The sequence below is a fragment of the Scylla paramamosain genome, chromosome 28, assembly GCF_035594125.1.
Source record: "Scylla paramamosain isolate STU-SP2022 chromosome 28, ASM3559412v1, whole genome shotgun sequence".
In the NCBI taxonomy this organism is placed as follows: domain Eukaryota; kingdom Metazoa; phylum Arthropoda; class Malacostraca; order Decapoda; family Portunidae; genus Scylla; species Scylla paramamosain.
The window spans coordinates 1214734-1220000 of NC_087178.1; the positions used below are offsets into that span (position 1 = coordinate 1214734).

The 5267-nt window shown below is 43.5% G+C and overlaps 1 protein-coding gene across 1 annotated transcript in view; it reads left to right on the top strand.

The window, feature by feature from the left end:
• The first annotated feature begins 4938 nt into the window (after window positions 1–4938).
• LOC135115112 (actin, clone 403) overlaps window positions 4939–5267 on the top strand; it is a 2644-nt gene continuing 2315 nt past the window's right edge. The window contains exons 1-2 of the mRNA XM_064031611.1: window positions 4939–5093; window positions 5186–5267. The exon at window positions 5186–5267 is cut by the window's right edge and continues 62 nt beyond it. The gene's annotated coding sequence lies outside the window, so the exon portion shown is untranslated. The remainder of the gene's footprint in view (window positions 5094–5185) is intronic.

Here is a 5267-nt window from a genome sequence, read left to right on the forward strand (position 1 = left end):
GTGTGTGTGTGTGTGTGTGTGTGTGTGTGTTGTCTCATCTTTGTTACCCCCGTGTGTGATTAAAATCCAATTAACGGGAACGTCTCTCTCTCTCTCTCTCTCTCTCTCTCTCTCTCTCTCTCTCTCTCTCTCTCTCTCTCTCTCTCTCTCGTAGTAGTAGTAGTAGTAGTAGTAGTAGTAGTAGTAGTAGTAGCCGCAGCAGTAGCAGCAGCAGCAGTTGTTGTTGTTGTTGTTGTTGTTGTTGTTGTTATTATTGTTGTATCTTTTATCATTATTTCTTATTGTTTAATCCTGCATATTGTCATTTATCTCACACCTTTATGGTAGTTATTCACCTTGCAATACACGTACACGATCACCTTTGCCTTATTTTTACAGCTGACAGTACTGTATTAAAAGTTCTCGCATTCCCCGCCTGTGTGTGCTAATCAAGGAGAGACCGGCTCCACGGCGCGATGCTTCTGACATTTTACTCAAGCTTTCATCACCAACACCCAACACCTTTCTATAACCTCACGCCATTTCCATTCGTTACACCCAGCAGGAATAGATAACGGTACATGGTCCTCTTTCATTTCTGTATTTCCAGTGTACTCCTTCATTCCACTTTTGATGAAACTGTTTCAGTTTTTACGCAACTGCCAGGATATTGCAGTGATTTCTTGTTAGATCTGATAAGGTTGTCTTACGGTGCGTTGGGTTTTGTTAGACTTAGGTATAGACTTGTTAGACTTAGGTTAACTTAGGTTAGGTTAGGTTTGGCCGTTTTGAAATATCTTGTGTATCGCCTTTTTTTTTTTTTTTTTTTTCTTTTACCTATTTGAGATCATTTGACCTGCATCAATCATTCAAAGTTACATATTTTGCTGTTAAGTATTTTGAGAGTCCGTCTGTGTTTCTTCGTTTTTTTTTCTGTAGCCAATTGAGGTAATTTGACCTGTTTCTGTCATCCAAAGTTAGTATAATATTACAACTGTATTTTATTATTACTCTCTCTCTCTCTCTCTCTCTCTCTCTCTCTCTCTCTCTCTCTCTCTCTCTCTCTCTCTCTCTCTCTCTCTCTCTCTCTCTCTCTCTCTCTGTGTGTGTGTGTCACAATAATCTATAATTCATCTTAGTTATCGCAACCTTAGCATCCTTCCTTGGGTCCTTTCTCATGTCCTTCCACATCCTTCTTTCTTTCCCTCTCTTCCATCCACTTCACTATGTTTAATTAAGGGGCTTGCCTGTCTTGTTAATTATTCGTCTTTGTCTTATTTTATCTTCCTCGTCTTCCCCGTACGTCAGAATTCCATTTCTCATGTCCATGTTATCTAAGGGACATTAATTCTACTCTTCTGTACAAATATACACACTATTTGCAAACTACCAGGAATATCTTGAGTAAACACTGCTGGATGGAAGGATGGGTGGGTGACTGAGTGGGTGGATGAGTAAGATAGATAGGTGGACTGGTGGATAAGCGGAAATGAGACGAAAAGTGTAGCTTGATAAAGTACTTTTTTGTCTCGTATACTACTGCTTATAACCGTGTCTATCACTCCATCACTCGCTCTTCTCCGTGTTTTCCCTCTGTGGACGGTTAACAGATGGACGCAAAGAGAATGTGCAAAGGTAAAGGGAGTGACATATCATTGACTTCTCTTCCCAACACTGCTGCTTGTAACTGTGTCTCTCCTTCCATCTTTCCCGCCAACGCTACCTTCTTTCCACCACCTCTCCTTCCAGCGTTCGAGAGGAAAATATCCCCTCGCCAGCATTCCTTGCATGACCAAGGAGGTTGGCGGGAGATGAGGAGGAAGGGGGAGGAAGACTCGAGATACTGCTCACCAGGGTATCCTGCGCCTGGCAACACCCCCCAGCTCCTCCAGTTCTTTTCTCCTCCTTTCCCTCACCCCCATTTTCTCCTTTCTACTCTGCTACAAATTCAGTGTTTTATTTAATTGACTGGGCAATATGTTCCGTCTACTATTGTGTGTGTGTGTGTGTGTGTGTGTGTGTGTGTGGTGACAACGCGATGTTTGGCAGATGGAATGCACTCACTTGAGTACTCGAGAGAGAGAGAGAGAGAGAGAGAGAGAGAGAGAGAGAGAGAGAGAGAGAGAGAGAGAGAGAGAGAGAGAGAGAGAGAGAGTATATACACGATTTGTCATAATCCTTGGAAAGCAACGAATGTCTTGGAAGTTTCAAACATGGCATTCTCAAAGCAGAAAAAAAGGAAAAAAAAAACATTACAAATAATCAACACACACACACACACACACACACACACACACACACACACACACACGTTTCAGCACAGCACGAAGCAGAAAGAGGAATAATATAAATTCTTTGCAACATGTAAGAATTAGCTTGTTCAGTTTTATCGTACATAGGTTAATGATCAAACCAGCAAGTGCCCTCCTGAAGTATGCTAATTTATATTACTTACACGCTATTAGTTCGAAGCCGTTAAAAAGGCGTCGAAACAGCAGTAGCAGCAGTAGTAGTAGTAGTAGTAATAGTTACGGGTTGGTAGGTGTGGCGGCCAAGCTACCCAATGCAACATTATCCATAAATGATGTGTGTGTGTGTGTGTGTGTGTGTGTGTGTGTGTGTGTACTAAAGCGGTGTGATTTATCCGGCCTCTGCTGTTGTAGTATATTTATTTCACTGAGAGAGAGAGAGAGAGAGAGAGAGAGAGAGAGAGAGAGAGAGAGAGAGAGAGAGAGAGAGAGAGATATATATATATATATATATATATATATATATATATATATATATATATATATATATATATATAATATTATATTATTATTATTATTAAATAAATATACAATCAATAAAAAACGGAACAATAACGTGACTATTGTTGTTAATTATAATTCACACACACATCCACACACACACACACACACACACACACCACGTATGGGTTATTTTATTTACTTATGTATTCATTTTTTTTTCAAAGTAATGTCAAACGTTCATTATAAGAGTGTGAACATGATCTCAAAAATCTTAGCAAAACCGGGATTACGTTATGCTAAAGAAAATACTTGTGACCTAGATATCGTTATGTTTACTGGATTTTTACTACTTATCTTGTGAAGCAAACCAAGTACGATTCATATCATACTTGCTAACATACAAATAAATCAAGACGTAACATAGACAGTCAGCAGTAAAAACAACACTACACACCAAGCTTGTAATTCTAGCAATAGCACAGATAGAGCTATTACACCACAGTAGGTACAGTAAATGTGTTTTAGTCTCATAAGTGCAGTCCATATATGTAACCTCAGCATCTGTTTCCTCTGGTCATACTTTTGAGTGTCCAGAATTTATCGGCGTGAACTACCACAGCCAGTTACTCCCAACGCCTTGTCGTAGTCGTTTGAAATACTGGTGGGGGGAAACAATCCAACATCCACAAAACAGCCGGCTTGACGTACTCCCCCTCCCCTTCACCTCCCTCCCTCCACGTCCTCGTCCACGACCTCGCTAACAGGCACACTTGCTCAGCCTGCTCAATGCCTCACTAATATTCAAAATGAGCAACTCCCTGATTTCAATGTGACCTCTTACTAGCTCGCTCAAAATCTACCAGATAAATGGCAGTTCACACAAAAGCGACGAAGGCTCTGTGAAGTGAATGCCTCGCTCACACACACACACACACACACACACACACTCTTCCCTCCCTCACCCACTCTCCCTTCCGTCGCTCACCTCCCCATCCCCTCCTCTCACTCTCTCGCCGCCTCCCCAAACCACGTGACCCAACATTAATAACCAGTAACCTCCCGTTTGAAAGCTGTTCTGCTGGTTGCCATGCCGTGTTCAGATCCAGCATGTCCCTCTACCTACGTTTGGGGCGTGCAATGCATGACACACACACACACACACACACACACACACACACACACTTCGCTCTCCCTTAGAAAGCAACACTGCCTAACTTAAACCGGCTTTTTCTATGTAACTTTTTTTTTCCTTCCTCCACTATTCTCTCAGGGACATCAAGGTACTAGCATAGGATTATAATGAACGTCAATACATGCAAATTGAAAGTGATAATCATTAGTTTGTCACTCTTTTGGATAGCCTAACCCTGACAGGAATGTGGGACACGCTGGCCACTGGGGGTGTATATGTGGCTGGCAGGGAAATACACGACTCTGGTGATATCAATAGCTTCAGGAAATGTCAAATATGGTCATGTATTGTGGTGTGGTGTCCTCCGCCCCTCCTCAACAAAGATAACTCTGATATCTAGAATGTCGTCGGTCAGCTCAAGCCCCTACCGAGGGATTGCCGCTCGGAGGGAGGTTGTGAAATAAGTGATATTTAAGCAGGAATCGCACATAATAATGCTTAGTAATCAGAGGCGGAGCACAAATTCTCATATTGCCGGTCATGTCAGTAATACAGGTACCAACATTTCTCATAAGTGTCAAACTTCAAACTTCACACTCTCCCGCCGCCCTTGGGACACACTGCACGTCGTGGGGCTGGAGGGGCAGCTAGGGATGTGGATTGCGGCCCTGCTGATCCCGGCGCCTCGCCCTGCTCCTAACCGAATAAAGCAGGCGAGGCATTTTTCGTTTGGGTTCTCCGGAAAGCTAGGCTCCATGGCGGCCCGTATGCGGTTGGCAGCCTTGAGAATCCTGCACTGTCGCTTTGGACATTGTTTCCATTTTGCTTCGTCCGGAATGATAAAGAACCAAGCTCATACGTGTGTGCGCTGCAAGTACGCTGTCCTTGCGCACCTCGTGTTGTGTGGACAAATCAATATAGGTGGATGGAGCAAAATAAGGCGACAGGGTGTGTGATCTTGAAGCAGACTCTCTCAGGAACCACACTAGTGAGCATCAAATAGAGGGAAACATTATGAAACTGAACCGAAATGAGCGAGAGCGGCGAGAGCCTAGCTTCCCGCCTCACATTCAACGTGTCTCTCAGCCAATGAGAGGCCAGGATCCTCGCTTGTGGCCATATAAGGCATGATACGTTTGTCGGGTGGCGAACATCGGGTGGGGCGCGGGCGAGGCCACTGCGGCAAACAGGAGGGGAAGACTCATCGGGAAATTTAAACCACAACCACGGTAGAGGTGTAACAATGATATAATGACTTGCAGTAGACGTAGTATTATATTTCAAGTTTTATGAACGGGCTTCCTTGTATTAAAATCGGCAGAATGTTGGTGAAACAAGGGCGTGACGTCTAGCGTTCTCCCCCTCTGCTGGAAAGTTGAGGTGGCAGGAGGTGGAGTCCTGAC